Source organism: Alosa sapidissima, chromosome 18, assembly GCF_018492685.1.
Source record: "Alosa sapidissima isolate fAloSap1 chromosome 18, fAloSap1.pri, whole genome shotgun sequence".
NCBI classification, from domain to species: Eukaryota; Metazoa; Chordata; class Actinopteri; order Clupeiformes; family Clupeidae; genus Alosa; species Alosa sapidissima.
This window is the reverse complement of record NC_055974.1, coordinates 29,846,725-29,865,644: the sequence shown is the minus strand read 5'-3', so window position 1 is coordinate 29,865,644 and position 18,920 is coordinate 29,846,725. Positions and strand designations below refer to the sequence as shown.

The 18,920-nt window shown below is 40.5% G+C and overlaps 1 long non-coding RNA gene and 1 other non-coding gene across 2 annotated transcripts; one reads left to right on the top strand and one right to left on the bottom strand.

Moving 5' to 3' along the window:
* Positions 1-2,303: 2,303 nt before the first annotated feature.
* On the bottom strand, positions 2,304-2,377 carry trnar-ucu. Its single transcript has one exon. It is a non-coding gene; the product is annotated as a tRNA-Arg (tRNA).
* A 12,269-nt stretch (positions 2,378-14,646) lies between these two features.
* LOC121689851 lies at positions 14,647-15,275 on the top strand. The gene is made up of 3 exons (XR_006024888.1): positions 14,647-14,679; positions 14,925-15,000; positions 15,118-15,275. It is a non-coding gene; the product is annotated as an uncharacterized LOC121689851 (long non-coding RNA).
* Positions 15,276-18,920: the final 3,645 nt, after the last annotated feature.

Here is an 18,920-nt window from a genome sequence, read left to right as displayed (position 1 = left end):
AGGGGGAGAGGAGAGAGAGAGAGAGAAAGAGAGAGCGAGAGAGATTAAGTCTATGTGTCACGCAAAAAAAAACCCTGATGAGAACACACACGCACACACACACATTCACACACACGCAAACTTTTTGCCTCATCAAGTTTTCGGAGCGCCTGTATGGCAGCTGCAAACACGATTTTACATTCGCACGCAAGCGCTGATTATATTGGCCGAGCGGCGCCGCGCCAGGCGAGCGAAGCGGGGTCCTACCTCGATGGCAACTCCACAGCGCCAAACTCAGGAGCAGAATCCGCTGCATGGTTCAGCCGAGCGACAAGTCCGTTAGCTCACTTCTCCGCATGGAGAGCATCAAAAATGCATCCCGCGGTCCCCCCAGCGACACTTGCTTATAAAATCCTCTCCAGGCGTCTAAAGGTGCCGTCCGTGTTCGCCGTCCTCCGGCTCCTCGCTCTCGGCTGCTCCGGTTGTGCTTCAGATCATTCTCCCTTGTCCAGTTTCTTTCGGCTGGCCCTCCTCTCCTCTGCGCCTGTCCTGCCTGCCCAGCTCCGCTCCGTTTTCTCATTAGCAGTACATTCCTCTCTCCCTCCCTCTCTCTCTCTCTCTCCCTCCCTCCCTCTCCCTCTCTCTCTCCCTCCCTCTCTTTCGCGTCAGCACCACAGCTGACCCCCCTCCCCCGTAACCACCCCAGCCCCCCCCCCCCCTTTCTCCTCCTCCCCTCTCCCTCCCTCTTTCCCTCTCTCCACTCGCAGGCTAGGCAGCGACAAACAGCCGTGAGCCGCCTGGGGCGCAGGGCGAATCTCTCGGCCTCGTCCAGTTCTTGTCCCCCCCGATCTTCTCCTGCACCTAGCGCAACTTAAAGGCATTAAGAAAGCTACCAAACACGGCACTACATTGGCGTTTTCAGCCAACAACGTTTCAGTCCACCTACATACTGTAGGCTATGGCTGGCCTGTATTTTATATTATTTTTTATTGACCCGGTGGAATGAACTGTTTAACAACAACTGGTAATTAGGCAATCAGGCCATTCCGTTATACGCAGACGCATTACAGTTCAACATCATCCAGCCTATGAGCTTTCAGCATGGCATTTTCTGCATCTGCCTGCTGAAACTAGAGTTCCGATTATGGGTAAAGGGTGCCCTCTGGTGGCGTAATGTATTACAGTAAGACAATGATTGATGTGGCTGGCGTACTACACAATACATGCCCTGAAAAAAGACAATTTGTGTCTTCATGTCATTAATATGAAAGTAGGCCTACTGTTTTTATATCTACAGGCGAAACGTTAAGAACATTACAATTCTCTCAATATGGGGTAGTGGGCTTTCTTTACATTATTTGCAGAGGGAACCTTAACATAATAAAAACTACAAGGCTATTTGGCCTAGCCTAGTTTATTTATTAGACAATATAACTTTCTGACCAATGGATGAAGCTGCCAGGCCTGGTAGCCTAGTGACACAGTGACAGGCTTTGAGCACAGACACAGGACACAGGCCTGTTTTGGCCAGATATGGGTTTGATCCACTATTAGGATAATGATTTTACCCTATTAAATGTTATGGGTTTGATCCATTATTAGGATAAGGATGTTACCCTATTAAATATTATGGGTTTGATCCACTATTAGGATAAGGATTTGACCCTATGAAATGTTATGGGTTTTCCACTATTAGGATAAGGATTTTACCCTATTAAATGTTATGGGGTTTCCACTATTAGAAAAAGGATTTGACCCTATATGACATGTTATGGGTTTTCCACTGTTAGAATAAGGATTTTACCCTATTAAATGTTATGGGGTTTCCACTATTAGAAAAAGGATTTGACCCTATGAAATGTTATGGGTTTTATCTACTATCAGGATGAGCATTTGAGGCTCTATTAAATGTTATGGGTTTTCCACTAGGCTATCAGGATTTTAACCTATTAATTGTTATGTTTTTTTTATTTGAGGCTCTAATAAATGTTATGGCACAAATGCAATAGGCCATCTGTGCAACACCAGCAGAGGCATGAGAGCCAGTTATAGATGCTGTTGGCTACTACTGACAGATCATATGTAGGCTACACTAACATTAGCCTATTAGTGCAAAATGTAGGATAGTATTCATTTCAATTTTGACCGGTTTTAATGTTTAGGCTAGCTTCACATGAAAACATGCTATAACCTAGGCTAAAGGCTAAACATGGTATAACCTAGGCTAAAGGCTATTAAACCGACAATTATGTGAGGTGTAGCCGACGCAAATTATGATTACTGTACAAAAAATTCTGCACATTTGTGCAGTAGCCATGGCAACACATCTCTGCCGGGACTCGAACCCGGAGCCTCTGGATTAGAAGTCCAGCGCGCTATTCCATTGCGCCACAGAGACTGAGCCAATGGAAGAGTTGCTGCTCTCCTTTAGATCCGTAAAGCTCTCTGCAGCACCTCTTTTAGCATCCCTCAGCATCAGGACCATTCTGCCGCCATTTTGGCTCTTTACTGCGAACCAGCAGAGGGCGCGCCGCATCTAGTGCGCACGTAGTTACAAAGCACGAGCCAACATGGCGACGTGGGTCTGCTCAGTTACCCTTCGCAGTGGAAAGGAGAGCCGTTTTGAAGTGACGTTTATTATTTCTAAGTTTACTCTGCTTTCTGAACGGGGACATGTAAAAACATGGGATCAGATTTAATCCTACTGTGGCTTGCTCCCGTACATAGCCACGGAGTGACTCCGGAGTAGACCAAGCTAACGTTATCGTTAACGTAGCTGAAGCATGGCTATTACCACAAAGCAGACATTAGACAGTGTGCTTTGTGTACCGTAGCCTATTAACATAAAAGATCTCATCGGATTTTGTATCGATGCGCGGCAGACGTTAGGTCTATCCCTTACTTCAGAGAGGCGCTTTCATGTCTCGGAACGGTGGATCGCTCACAGACAGTAGCCTATAAAGTTGCCTAGGCTGTCGGATTATCAACGGCGTGATGTCAGCGAGATGACAAGCCGAGAGAACAGCATTGGTAGGCTACTCAGAACCAAAGCCGCTGGCTAGCGCAACAAACATCTCTTGACAAAATCACTGGATCTGGGCTATAACATCACAACATTTGGCCCACAACACCTTGTCTCTGTTGGCTATTGTTCGGGCTTTAACTGATGTATTGTGCTTTCGTCAGGGCTGCAACTGTCAAATGTCGGCTATAGCCTCCTTATACTACCCCACAAGGGCTGCTGCATTTCAGATCTGAGGAGGCGTTTCTGAAATAATCATCAGGCCTAATGTTTGCACAGCAGTTGGTGCATTTCTCAAAACAATTAGTGCAAACTGCACCGCAAAGTGGATTACCTGCTAAAGCCAGAGGTGGACGAAGTACACAATTCCTTTACTTGTTAAAGTATAGATACACTGTCAAATACAACCCCAACATAGAAAAAGTTGGGACGTTGTGTAAAATGTGAATAAAAACAGAATGCAATAATTTGCAAATCTCTTAAACTCATATTTAGTTGCAAAAAGGACACAGACAACATATCAAATGTTTAAAATGCCAAATTTGACTATGTCATGGAAAATATTATGTTAACTTTGAATTTGATACCAGCAACATGTTTCAAAAAAAGTTGGGGCGGGGGTAACAAAATGCTGGAAAAGTTGTGTAATGATAAAAGAAAGCAAAAGGAGGAATGTTTTAAAAATAATTAGGGTAACTGGCAACACGATTGGGTATGAAAAAGAGCATCCCAGAGAGGCAGGGTCTCTTAGAAGTAAAGATGTAGGGGTATTTATCACTCTGAGTAAACCTGTGTACACAAATGATGAAACAATGTAATATTAATGCTTCTTAACATGAAATTGTGAAGTATTTGGGGAGTTCATCATCTACAGGAAATAATATTATTAAAACATTCAGAGAATCCAGAGAAATATTTGCAAACCACGGAAAGAGCTGAAAAACAAATTGGATGCCCGTGGTCCTTTGGATCTCAGATGGCACTGCATCTGACCTGTTTCCAGACCTGTCATTGTATGGGCTCAGGAAAACCTCTGATAACCATTGTCTATGTGTGCAGTTTGTCCAGTCTTATCTGGGCCTGAGCTTGTTTAAAATTGACTGAGGTAATATGGAAAAAGGTCCTGTGGTTAGACCAATAAAAATGTGCCATTCTTTTTGGAAATCATGGACTCATCTGGGCTAAAGAGGAGAGGGCCTATCCAGGTATCCAACCTATCCAACTTGTTTTAGTGCTCAGTTCCAAACCCAACATCTATGATGGTGTGGAGGAGCATTAGTGCCTACAGCATGGGCATCTTTCACATTTGGCAAAGTACAATCAATTCTGAATGATGTACAGTATACAAGTTTTGAGCAACATATACTGCCATCCAGGCAATGGCTATTCCAGGGAAGACCTTGAATATTTCAGGAAAACAATAGCAAAATGAATTCTGCACATATTTAAATAGTATTTCTCCATAGAGGAAGAGTCCAGGTGCTAAAATGGCCTGTCTGCAGTCCAGATTTGTCAAATTAGATGCATAATGGAATGAAAAACATGACTAAGAATACCCCATGCTGTTAAGCAACTCCTGAAATCTTGTATTGGGGAGTAATGTGACAGCATTTCATTCTCAAAACTCTAACAAATGTTCTCCTCAGTTCCTGTTGTCTATGTCCTTTTTGCTGCTATATATGGGTTTTACGAGACTTGTATATTATCATATTTTGTTTTTATTTCCATTTTACACAACATCCTTTTTCTGTTTTGGGGTTGTATTACTCCAATACAAGTGAAAGTTGATAAGTCAAAAGTACTTGCTTTTAAAAATACTTTAGTATTCAGAAACACAAGTATTTTTCCTTTTTAATGTAACATAATGTTTATTAGGCCATTAATAGGGTACATCCTTTGGTCGGCATAGGACTTGAAGAGACCTTTAGTTCCTTACATCCAACAAAAACATTTTACCTATTTTCATAACTTTGCAACTGTTCAAATGTATGCAATAATACTATTATTCATTCTCTGTTCACAAATCTAAAACATTTTCACTGCCGAATACAAAACCAGATTATTTATCATTATCATAATGTAGGCTAAAGATATGTGGTGAATGTCAGTTGATTGTGGTAACACCAGACCACTTCTCAAATCTCAACAGGTTCGTCTGGTTCTCTCAGGTTACATGAAGGATGTTCTGATGAAGAATCTGTTTCCAAGCCAAGTTCAAATTGAACTATTGAAAAAGATGGTCTATCGCATTATTGCATTTAAAGAATCAAATGTGATTATAACCACCCTGTTCACTTTGACAAAAAAAAAAGAGGCCAAACAAAATCATCGACCCCCCCCCCCCCCCCCCTTAAAACTGGCTGTATCTTGGAAAGTATTGATCTTACATAAAAGTAATTTTACAGCGTGTCTCCTGGGTAACATAGGTACACCTGGTAATTTTTTTCAGAATTTGTTGAGACCTAAGTGTGTGGGCCCTGGTTGGTTGAATTGACTTGGAATGACCCTGGGATTCTCCCCTTATGAACTCTTCACTTTACATCCAGGTCACAGGACAGGAAATCCAGCTGCAGCCATCATGCACTCACTAGTACCAGCCTCCAGTCTTGCCCTCGCTGGGGAAGCATGGTTTCACTATGAACACTAGAGGGCAGTGTAGGATCTCATAGTGCTGGTCTCCAGGAGAGGTGATGTTGATGCATGCTTGTAAGCACAAATGAAACAAGTTGGTTGCGTTCATCTTCATGTGGCAATGCATGCTGGGATTAAGGTAGCTGCTAGTGCTGGCTTAAAGCAATGTATGGTGGGTAAAATGCATAGGATGCAGGCCCAGCTCTAGATGTGTGTGTGTGTGTGTCTGTGTGTACATGTATACAGTATGTGTGTGTGTGTGTGTGATATTTTACACTCCCAATGTGATTAAAAACAACAAGTAGGCCTAGAATACAACATAAGTCCACTTATCAGATAATGTCTAATAATATCACGACCCATAGCCAAGGGTCAAGCACAACAATTTGCTTTAAATTATAAATTTGTGGTTTATCATTTTACAATGTATATCTACAGGTGACAACCCTTTTTACTAATAAAACAAGCCAATTGTGTCTATTTGCCCCCACACACATTAACATTTAATGTAGCTTGAATCACTTCACTCAGGCCACAAAGAACCATTCCAATTGCTGATTAGCTAGTCTTATTTGCCAGCTGATGAACGTAGATAAATAATTGAGTTATAAAGTACTAGCCTGACGTAGTCATACTCAATTCTAGTCAGAATATGAGTCTGATACTGCTCCATTGGGACATAATTATGGGCGTGTTTCAACCGATGCAGGGGGCGGGGAATGCCTCTGCACTCAATTGGATAGACCTAACCAATCAGAGCAACGAAATAGCTTACCGTGAGGTGTAGGAAGAAAACACACGAACCATCCTTCTTCTCCACAAATGCCTCAACATTGTTTTCTGGTCTTTTGTAAAAGTTAGTGCCGTCAATAACTTCTAGCCTACAACACTCATTAGCGCAATCTAAGAGATACGTAGTAGGGTAGGCTATTAGGAAAAAACTGATAGCCAATATCCCCTCCGTTTTTAAAAATAATTCTGTTGAACACTGATATGCGACAAACATTTTAAACAGCTTGGAAAGGCTGTCGCAAATCCCTCGAACAGGTGGTCAATCAGAGATTTCAAACGAACGAGAGAACATGTCGCAATGCAACAGCGCTGTTTTCCCTTGATGACCACCAGTTTTCCCACATCTTAACTTTGGCCAAATATTTCAGAAATAATCGTTTTCAGTGATAAAACCTCATTAAATAATATGCATTTTCCATATGGGGCAAAAGCTATTAAATATCGTGCACAGTTAATTTTGACACATTTATGACTTTTATATTCATTTCATACATATAATTCACAAATTTTCAGGAGCTTAGAAAGAATCCCGCACACTGACCATTTCGCAAGCAATTATTTATTTAGAAAAATTAGTTTCGATCTTAGACATTCATCAGGTAAATTTAGGCAACGACAACTTATCAGCCTGACACCAGTCACTCTGGACATCTGCACAATGCAAACATGTGACGTGTTAAGTGTTAAGTCCAGCGTGCATCACATTCACCCTGACAAGATCAGCGCAGCATTAAGTGGAATGAGCCTAATATCACCAGCCCTCCTTTAAGTCTAAGTAGAGTGGGATTCTCCGTGAGTGTCTTGATGATGTCTTACAGCGATGTCAAGGTAACAGGACAGAACATCTACTGTAGATGCAGCCATGGAATGTTCTGTTTACCAACCTAAAGTCTTGCCCTCGCTGGGTGAAGCATGGTTTCAGTATGAACACTAGATGGCAGTGTAGGATCTCATAGTGCTGGTCTCCAGGAGAGGTGATGTTGATGGATGCTTGTAAGCACAATAGGCTCATTCGACTTGATTCAGATCTGCGCAATCAGGGCGTCATCAATATCATGCACCAACAACTGATGCTCAAATGTAGTACATATTGATGCAGCATCTAAATGAGTCAAGTCTGTAAGGGCTAGGAGCCTTTCCCTAAGAGCACCATCTGAAACATATTTCACACAGAGTGATGCAGCATCTAAATGAGTCAAGTCTGTAAGGGCTAGGAGCCTTTCCCTAAGAGCACCATCTGAAACATATTTCACACAGAGTGATGCAGCATCTAAATGAGTCAAGTCTGTAAGGGCTAGGAGCCTTTCCCTAAGAGCACCATCTGAAACATATTTCACACAGAGTGATGCAGCATCTAAATGAGTCAAGTCTGTAAGGGCTAGGAGCCTTACCCTAAGAGCACCATCTGAAACATATTTCACACAGAGTGATGCAGCATCTAAATGAGTCAAGTCTGTAAGGGCTAGGAGCCTTTCCCTAAGAGCACCATCTGAAACATATATTTCACACAGAGTGATGCAGCATCTAAATGAGTCAAGTCTGTAAGGGCTAGGAGCCTTTCCCTAAGAGCACCATCTGAAACATATTTCACACAGAGTGATGCAGCATCTAAATGAGTCAAGTCTGTAAGGGCTAGGAGCCTTTCCCTAAGAGCACCATCTGAAACATATTTCACACAGAGTGATGCAGCATCTAAATGAGTCAAGTCTGTAAGGGCTAGGAGCCTTTCCCTAAGAGCACCATCTGAAACATATTTCACACAGAGTGATGCAGCATCTAAATGAGTCAAGTCTGTAAGGGCTAGGAGCCTTACCCTAAGAGCACCATCTGAAACATATTTCACACAGAGTGATGCAGCATCTAAATGAGTCAAGTCTGTAAGGGCTAGGAGCCTTTCCCTAAGAGCACCATCTGAAACATATTTCACACAGAGTGATGCAGCATCTACTGTAAATGAGTCAAGTCTGTAAGGGCTAGGAGCCTTTCCCTAAGAGCACCATCTGAAACATATTTCACACAGAGTGATGCAGCATCTAAATGAGTCAAGTCTGTAAGGGCTAGGAGCCTTTCCCTAAGAGCACCATCTGAAACATATTTCACACAGAGTGATGCAGCATCTAAATGAGTCAAGTCTGTAAGGGCTAGGAGCCTTTCCCTAAGAGCACCATCTGAAACATATTTCACACAGAGTGATGCAGCATCTAAATGAGTCAAGTCTGTAAGGGCTAGGAGCCTTTCCCTAAGAGCACCATCTGAAACATATTTCACACAGAGTGATGCAGCATCTAAATGAGTCAAGTCTGTAAGGGCTAGGAGCCTTTCCCTAAGAGCACCATCTGAAACATATTTCACACAGAGTGATGCAGCATCTAAATGAGTCAAGTCTGTAAGGGCTAGGAGCCTTTCCCTAAGAGCATCTGAAACATATTTCACACAGAGTGATGCAGCATCTAAATGAGTCAAGTCTGTAAGGGCTAGGAGCCTTTCCCTAAGAGCACCATCTGAAACATATTTCACACAGAGTGATGCAGCATCTAAATGAGTCAAGTCTGTAAGGGCTAGGAGCCTTTCCCTAAGAGCACCATCTGAAACATATTTCACACAGAGTGATGCAGCATCTAAATGAGTCAAGTCTGTAAGGGCTAGGAGCCTTTCCCTAAGAGCACCATCTGAAACATATTTCACACAGAGTGATGCAGCATCTAAATGAGTCAAGTCTGTAAGGGCTAGGAGCCTTTCCCTAAGAGCACCATCTGAAACATATTTCACACAGAGTGATGCAGCATCTAAATGAGTCAAGTCTGTAAGGGCTAGGAGCCTTTCCCTAAGAGCACCATCTGAAACATATTTCACACAGAGTGATGCAGCATCTAAATGAGTCAAGTCTGTAAGGGCTAGGAGCCTTTCCCTAAGAGCACCATCTGAAACATATTTCACACAGAGTGATGCAGCATCTAAATGAGTCAAGTCTGTAAGGGCTAGGAGCCTTTCCCTAAGAGCACCATCTGAAACATATTTCACACAGAGTGATGCAGCATCTAAATGAGTCAAGTCTGTAAGGGCTAGGAGCCTTTCCCTAAGAGCACCATCTGAAACATATTTCACACAGAGTGATGCAGCATCTAAATGAGTCAAGTCTGTAAGGGCTAGGAGCCTTTCCCTAAGAGCACCATCTGAAACATATTTCACACAGAGTGATGCAGCATCTAAATGAGTCAAGTCTGTAAGGGCTAGGAGCCTTTCCCTAAGAGCATCTGAAACATATTTCGCACAGTGACCGCTGCTCTGTCTTTCCGTCCCTGGCCTCGTCGGCCATAATGGCAGACATGTTTGACTCCCTCATCTCTCTAACAACAGTTGCCGTTATCTCGTGAACAACACTGTATCGTTTGATTCTGACTATCAGAGGAAAGGTAGGGTGTGTTTGCTGGAGGAGTGTAGCTTTTTAAGAAAGGGTCAAACTTTTTCAGGAGCTCCATGCACACCAAGAAAATCCCTCTGTTGTTGCTCTCAAGTGATTAATCATGACCCCTAAATGGAGTTTCCCCAGCGTACGTGTCACATCGTGACCCCTAAATGGAGTTTCCTGTTTCCCCAGCATACGTGTCACCTCCACTATAACAATTGTGTGGTTTTATGTTTCTGTAAACAAGTTCAGTGCATGTTTCCAATTTTTATCCCACCAATCACAAATTCCTCCTGTTTGAATATCTTGCCGATCACCCTACATGCAAAGCAGAATGAAGCATTTCTTCTCACAGAGTATTCTAGCCAATTAAAACTCTGGAAGCACTTAGACTGAAAGGCTCTCTTCTGTGTGCTACACTGGTCTAGAGCAGTGGTTCTCAAACTCCTAGTGGTACTCTAGGAGTCTCCAATAATTCAAAATCCTTAACCACGCGATCGATGAAGTTAAATTTAAACTATTTTTTATTTTTCATGAAAAAAGTAGGCCTATATTCGTTTTTATATCAGCCAATAGGAGCCGATAGGCCTACTAGGTTAGTTTAATTGTATGTTTAATTGTATTTAACTGTATGGAGCATTAGCAAATGGTTTACAAGCTAAGCTGTGATGGCAAGCAAAGGAAATGATGGATCAAAAACATCCATGCAATCAGGGCTCCAAATGGGAAGTATTAGAAAGAGATGCTGGAGCAGAACCTGAAGTTGGTGACAATGAGCCCAGCACATGTGACTAATGAGGCTTCCAAGGCACCTGCCAGCAACAAACAACGCAAAACACTATGTACAATATACAATATGTGAAACTGGCAATACAATACAATTGTATTTTATGCCAGTCATAATGGTGGTACTTGGAGAGCCAATTGTTGTCTGAGGTGGTACAGTACTCATTGTGAAAAGTTAGAGAACCACTGGTGTAGAGGGTACTGAGGCAGCTTCCAGTGTCCTTATCCCCTAAATCAGTGTTTCCCAAACTTTTTTTCTGGGGACCCACTTTTTAAAAATGACAGACCATCGCGACCCATATTGTTTTAGGCCACAGGTTATCAAACTTTTCAATAGCATATAGCACATAACTCAAGTCGTTATTAGCCTATTTCTGGAGGTTTCTTTGGGAAGTTGAATCTGCATTTATCTCTGGAGTTAAACATTTGCTTGTTTGTAGGCCTTATACTAAGGCTGTGTATTGATGTTGTGACAAGCTTGTAATGTGAAATGAATAAATATCAGAACAAGAGGCTTTTGCGCAATAGCCAAAAGATAATGTGCCTTTACTGTAGCCTAGTATAGTTTGCAAAGTGGAAAACGAGAGGAAATAATAGCTTTTAAAATGTCAATTTAAATTGTAGCCTAATATAATGCACTGTTGTGCGTTTTTAAATCCGAAATAATAAGGAATGTGAGGAAGTTGCTGTTAACTTTAAAGAGTGCATCTCGAACCTATACAGCCTATGACACAAATTGAATATGTCCAGTACACGGATGTCTGCTTGACAGCACGGAAACTAGATTTTAGTCAACGGAAGCAGCTGTCCGTTAATGTTCGTGCTGATTCATGTCCCTTGCATTTTCAACTGCGAGATCCATGGCAGGCGCACCACAGAAATATTTCATTTTGCGAGTGAGATGCACGCTGTCCCCTCTGCGACGCGTTCGCCCCCCAGTTTCAGAGCTATTCTAAGTGCAAAATTGCACAGAGGTCCATGACTGGTAAACAAACTATATCCTAATAGAAAACTGATAACTTTCCTGGTTAAATGGTATAAGTTAGGCCTATTAGACAACATAAATTGTGCTGGCGACCCAAATAAAATCTCCTGCGACCCACCTGTGGGTCGCGACCCAGTCTTTGGGAACCAATGCCCTAAATCAACAGCCGTGTCTGCAGACGCTTCCTCCTTCTCCTCTGTCTGTGCTCCTCCTGCTCCTCTCTGGTCTGCTCCCTTTCACCTTCAAAACACTCTCCCTGCTCTCCTCTCTGGTCTGCTCCCTTTCACCTTCAAAACACTCTCCCTGCTCTCCTCTCTTTCTACTTAGTAAAACATTTTTTTTCTTTTTACATAATTACAAAGTCATCCACGAAATGGCTAAATATAATGTACTTTTTTTTATTGGTAATTAGTGAGGTGGTTGAGAATAAATGCCCTTTTTTGAGAATAAATGCCCTCTTTTGAGAATAAATGCCCTCTTCTTCCAGGTCTTGCACCCACTGTGTCTCCACTCTTTACATACATACAAACGTTTAGTAAGGAAGTAGTTATAAACCTTTATAATAATATAATAATAATAATAATAATAATAATAATAATAATAATAATAATAATACACAAAGCAAACAAGACGGAGCAATTTTAAAAGATTGAGTAAATACATATGGGCAAATGCAATTAATGTGGCCATAAAGATGTTTATTATTATGGCCTTCTTGACTACCTGTTCATGTTCTCACCTGTTTCATCTGGTTCTCTCTCCTTTTCTCTCTCTATCCTCATCTCAGTGGCATTACATTCTCTCACTTGCATCTGACTTTTCTTTAAAAAAAAAAAAAAAAAATGTATCTATGGAAAAGCAGACATTTGCAATGTTCAAGATGGTGTCCTACAGTAGCCTATAATGACCATGAATCCCCTTTCTATCAACAGCCAGTATGAAAAGCAGGCTTAGTATAGTATAGTATAGTATAGTATATATACTCTTTTGATCCTGTGAGGGAAATTTGGTCTCAGCATTTATCCCAATCCGTGAATTAGTGAAACACACTCAAGTCAAGTCAAGTCAAGTCAAGTTTATTTATATAGCACATTTCATACACAGAGGTCATTCAATGTGCTATATCAAAACTTAACTGGAGTTTTGAGAATGAATTGTTGTCAGGATTTCAGCTGCTCAACAGTCTTGGTTTGTTTGCAAAACCACTTCAGCCGTGGTTTTGTTTCCATGTCTGGACTGCAGGCATTTGAAATATCTGGGCCTAATTTGAACTATGGGCAAACCGCAAGTCTCTGCATGTATCTGAAGAATGAAAATGCTAAAGCTTAGTCTTGTTTAACCAGACTCACTACTTTGTCTCACTGTACACAAACATACACGTGGAAAAAACATTTCCCCATCCTCATGTGGAAATAACTGGTGGGAAACTGCATATCCTCACATGGAAATAACTGGTGGGAAACTGGGAAACTTAATATCCTCATGTTGAAATAACTGGTGGGAAACTGCATATCCTCATGTTGAAATAACTGGTGGGAAACTGGGAAACTGCATATCCTCACATGGAAATAACTGGTGGGAAACTAGGAAACTTAATATTCTCATGTTGAAATAACTGGTGGGAAACTGGGAAACTTAATATCCTCATGTGGAAATAACTGGTAGGAAACTGCATATCCTCATGTGGAAATAACTGGTGGGAAACTGGGAAACTTAATATCCTCATGTTGAAATAACTGGTGGCAAACTGGGAAACTGCATATCCTCACGAGGAAATAACTGGTGGGAAACTGGGAAACTAAATATCCTCATGTTGAAATAACTGGTGGGAAACTTAATATCCTCATGTTGAAATAACTGGTGGGAAACTGGGAAACTTAATATCCTCATTTGGAAATAACTGGTGGGAAACTACATATCCTCATGTTGAAATAACTGGTGGGAAACTGGGAAACTAAATATCCTCATGTTGAAATAACTGGTGGGAAACTGGGGAACTTACACTGGGTGAAAAGGCTCTGAATCAGGGGATATACTGACCGGATATTTTTTATGACATGCAGCATATCAGGAGCATCTTTGATCATATCCTGAGTTTTTAAGAATCAGTGAAAATATTGATTTATTTTGACTCCTGATATGCCAATGAGATATCAGGGGTATGCATACCCAAATCACAAGTCACACACACCATTTCTGGATATCTTTGGGTAGGTCTCCACCCTTGGATAGGCTTAGGCTATCATATTAGATAGCCTAGGCCCAAGATCTGCCTAATTAAGTCACGCATGCCCTACGCCCAAAACGTACCATAAAACATCACTGAGGCTATTTGCCGTTTGATTTCTATCTAATTTCGGGACATTCAAAAATAGACTATTTACAGTGTAAAGACTACCTTTTTCAGGTCAAGGCTAGCCTACTTACCTAATTCTTTTGGTTATGGTTCAATTTCAATGATATCTTTGAGATTTTATAGTTGCTATAGTCTGTAGGTCTAGCCTACTTTTTATGTATAATATGCATGAGATCTGTTGGAGGAATAAAGTCCACATTTTAAATTATCTGCTTTCCCCTTGTCCCCAATGCTGTCTGCCAAAACGAATTCGGTTCAGCTGGAGTTGCCACATAACAACAATACAAAGTTAAATTTAACAGTAGTCTAAACAATTTGAAGTAGGCCTACATTAAGAAGAATAGCAATAATAAACAACAATTCAATCAATAGCCTATAATGAAAATAAATACATACTATATGCTACAAACCATAACACATAAGAAAGGCTTATTAAACTTGTTAAAGTTGAGCATCTATAATTTCATACTATTTTAACATTACAAGCTTCCTTGTGGGCCAACGTAACAATGGATCAATCATGTTGTAACTTGTCAAACGTGGGTGACTGATAAACCAATGTTGATTTAATTAAGGAACAAGGCTTCAAATGAAATTGACGTCAAACTATATGAGAACCAATAATGTTAATCAGAATAGTAGTATTAGCCCACTTGGCTACTATGTTTTGCTAACGCTACTTGACTATATCTGGAAGCCATGGCTGCTGCCCTCAACATGCTGTAAGTGTTTGTGTGTTTTGAATGAGGGCTATGTCACTGTGCACACTCTAATTTGTTTGACAAATGTGCAATGTAATGCATTAATACAGGAACTAATCATCATTATTGTCGTTTTTAATAATAGTCTTGAATTTTGAAGTTTAGCCATGTTTACCGTTATGTTGGTGGTAATGTAAATAATGTGTTGAATATATGCCAAACTGAGCATAATCATAATTTAGTTAAATCTTATTTTCTATTTACAGAAACTGAAACCCTCACAAATAAACTGATATCAATAATTAACATTGATGGTGATGGTGGCAAGGGTGCCTTCATAAGGTAATTATCATTTTTGTTTGAACACCTGATTGACTTACCAACTTATTTTTTAATGTTTGATTTTTATCTTAATCAACAATAACATAATGTATAGCAATTGCTGTTTTATTTTTTTAGGTGCCATCCAGCAAGTCCCAGCCTGGAGCCAGAGGCTGGCACTGCACGTCAGATGGGGGAGGATCTATGTTAGGCATCAGAAAGGTGGTTTAAGCAAGAAGGAAAGAGCTTCTGCAGACAGTGTTGCAATTAGGTATGATACTTTTGGAAATTGATCTTAATGCCTTAATTAGGAAAAATCCAACCTTTAAGGACAGCAATTTTCTTTGTGAATGAATAATGTATCGTAAATAAATAAGTGTTCCTTAAAGGTTTTTATTAAGGCATTAAGATCAGATGATTTTTAAATGTATGTGTATGCTAAAGTTATGTAAACTTATGAGCACAACTGTAATACATATCTCCATTACTTCTAACTATTGCACCTGACGTCTAGACTGCTATTGTGGGTTTGCTTTTATTTGTCACACAAACTGAGTTAATTATAGTATGCGCAGTACTGGGAAACTGCATATCCTCATGTAGAAATAACTGGTGGGAAACTGCATATCCTCATGTTGAAATAACTGGTGGGAAACTGGGAAACTAGGGGGGTGCGACTTCATGTAACCGCTTAACGTGATTATTTCTGAGATTCTGATGAGGTTTCATGCCGTTATTGTGCATACGTCATATGTGGTTAAAAACTTAATATCCTCATGTTGAAATAACTGGTGGGAAACTGCATATCCTCATGTGAAAATAACTGGTGGGAAACTGGGAAACTTAATATCCTCATGTTGAAATAACTGGTAGGAAACTGCATATCCTCATGTGGAAATAACTGGTGGGAAACTGCATATCCTCACGTGGAAATAACTGGTGGGAAACTGGGAAACTAAATATCCTCATGTGGAAATAACTGGTGGGAAACTGGATATCCGTGAACGTGATTATTTCTGAGATTCTGATGAGGTTTCATGCCGTTATTGTGCATACGTCATATGTGGTTAAAAACTTAATATCCTCATGTTGAAATAACTGGTAGGAAACTGCATATCCTCATGTTGAAATAACTGGTGGGAAACTACATATCCTCATGTGGAAATAACTGGTGGGAAACTGGGAAACTTAATATCCTCATGTTGAAATAACTGGTGGGAAACTTAATATCCTCATGTTGAAATAACTGGTGGAAAACTGGGAAACTTAATATCCTCACGTGGAAATAACTGGTAGGAAACTGCATATCCTCATGTGGAAATAACTGGTAGGAAACTGGGAAACTGCATGTCCTGGTGGGAAACTGGGACACTGCATATCCTCATGTGGAAATAACTGGTGGGAAACTGCATATCCTCATGTGGAAATAACTGGTGGGAAACTGCTTATCCTCATGAGGAAATAACTGGTGGGAAGATAAGATGAGCCTTTAATGTATCTTAGGTAGAGAAATTTGTCTTGGCCAATCAAGAGAGTGTGGTTACCAGGCTTGGAATTTCACCATTCTGGGGGCAAGGCCACTTGGCCTTCAGTTGGGCATATTTGGTGGGGGGCACAAAGGCCACATGTCAGGGCACCAAGGCCAAAGTTAACTATTAGTAGTAGGCTATAAAAATTATCAAAGTTGTATTTAGCCTATTCACTGCAGTAGACCTGCATCACTGTATGAAACATTACAAAAACATGAAATGAAAACATGACATATTACATAGAACTGTAAATCATCTGACTATCTAATATTTACAGATATCTAGGCCATATATAACATTTATTTTATATTTGGCCTGTTATGAAATCATGTATTGAACAATTTAAGCACAGCTCAGCTTTAAGAAACTCAAATAGCCTAGATGCATGCTTAGCATTTTGTGATCATTAAGGCTACTTTTACAAACTCTTAGTCAGTGGTCATCTGATTTACCAATATATAGGCGATATTTGTAACATTTATTTTGTATTTGGCCCGTTATGAAATCATGTGGAACAATTTAAACACATTGTAAAACTTAAAGCCCAAATTTGGAGACATCCATGTATGTCGAACTTTACTGCAAATTCAAAACTGGATTACTCTGGAACGGCTAACTGTACAGGGGACTGCTTTACACCTTTGTGTTCGGTAGGTCTCCTGTTTATTCTGATATATGGGTTGTCATGTGTTAAAAGAAGGGTTCGTAAAGTATTACACCGAGATGAATGGGTATGGAGATCATGGGACGCAAAACCTTAAGTAGAATGTATGATTAAATTGAATTATATTATTTACTTTTCTCGCGAACCGTTCAACACAGCAATTATCGGCTAACATCGTTTAAAAGCTGAGAAAAAGCTCTTTCATGTGATATGTGATGTCTGTGTGATGAATAGGCTACTTCGCGAGTAGTTCAACCGAGAATGGGTGAATTTGGACGCACTTTCTTTCTTGCGCTGCCACTTTCTCCACTGCGTAAATGACTAAATTAATTTGCGCTGTGAATGCTAAGATTATTTTGACAGACCACAGGCTAAATAAAAATCGCTATTAGTAGGACGCAAAGCAGAATATTGAAAGAAGGGGGCACCAAGGCCACCGTGGCCTGTAAACCTCTGATTTTCAAAGGGGCCTCACGGCCAACGCAAGGGGCTACGACGGCCATGGCCGTCGTGAAATTCCTACCCTGGTGGTTACACAAATTAGACAAAAACATACATTAGCACATAAGGTGAGTTAACACCAGTAAACACAGAGACATAAACATAGATATAGGCTAACTTCACATAGTCAACCCAGAACAGAGACATAAACATAGATATAGGCTAACTTCACATAGTCAACCCAGAACAGAGACATAAACATAGATATAGGCTAACTTCACATAGCCACCCCCCCTCCCCACACACACACAACATAGTCTCATTACACACACAGCCCTATTCTAAACAAACACTCCATCATAACACTATTGTAATATTGCACACAATAGAGACCTGTAGTTTATATAGCACACAACCCTATTCTAAACAAACACTGCATCATAACACTATTGTAATAATGTTTTTCCTACAACTAATATGAAATAATTGGCTATGTTATACCAGAGAGGGTTAAAGCAGAGCAATCAAGGATCTTTGGTTATACCGAGGTTCCACAGTTAACGATAGCTAGCTAGTAAGTTAATGGTGATTACATAGGAGGTTATGTTTTTTATTTTTTTTATTTTAAGTGTTAGCTACGAGCTAAATTTGTCCTCTACACTGGGGTGGGGATTGCAAATTACTTTAATAATGTATGTAGTTTCGGGATGAGACAGTAACATATACATATTTCTTTATAACCGTTGTGTTAGTAAAAGGACTGCATGTCCTGTGAATTAATAACTAGATGAAATGTGTGACTGCTATCTCTCCCATTGAAATAAATAATATGATGCAAGCTTGCTTTCCCATTGGAATAAATGATATGATGCAAGCTTGCTTTCCCATTGGGATCAATGATATGATGCTAGCTTGAACGAACAAACGAACAATAGCAGAACAATCTGAGATGAGAAGTAGCCGCTAAAGGCCTTTATTTCACAAATCCAACCAGGCAGGAAATGTGAATGGATATCCTCTGCAGCGGAATCCAGGCCTCAGGTGAGAAGATGCGCAAATTCTGAAGTTCACTCCCTTGGGAGCCAACTGTTATACCCGCTAAAGCTGGTGTTAGAACATCACCTCCTCAGTGATTTTGGCCAATCCTTGACCAGGTGTCTGCCCCATATGCAAATGGCAGACACCTCTTTAGCCAATCAGCGTTTACCCAATTATTCATATTGGTGGATAAGTTTACCGTATTGTTCATAAAAATAATGTGCACCATTTGTTTGGTACCAGACAAGTCTATTAGATTACATACAGCA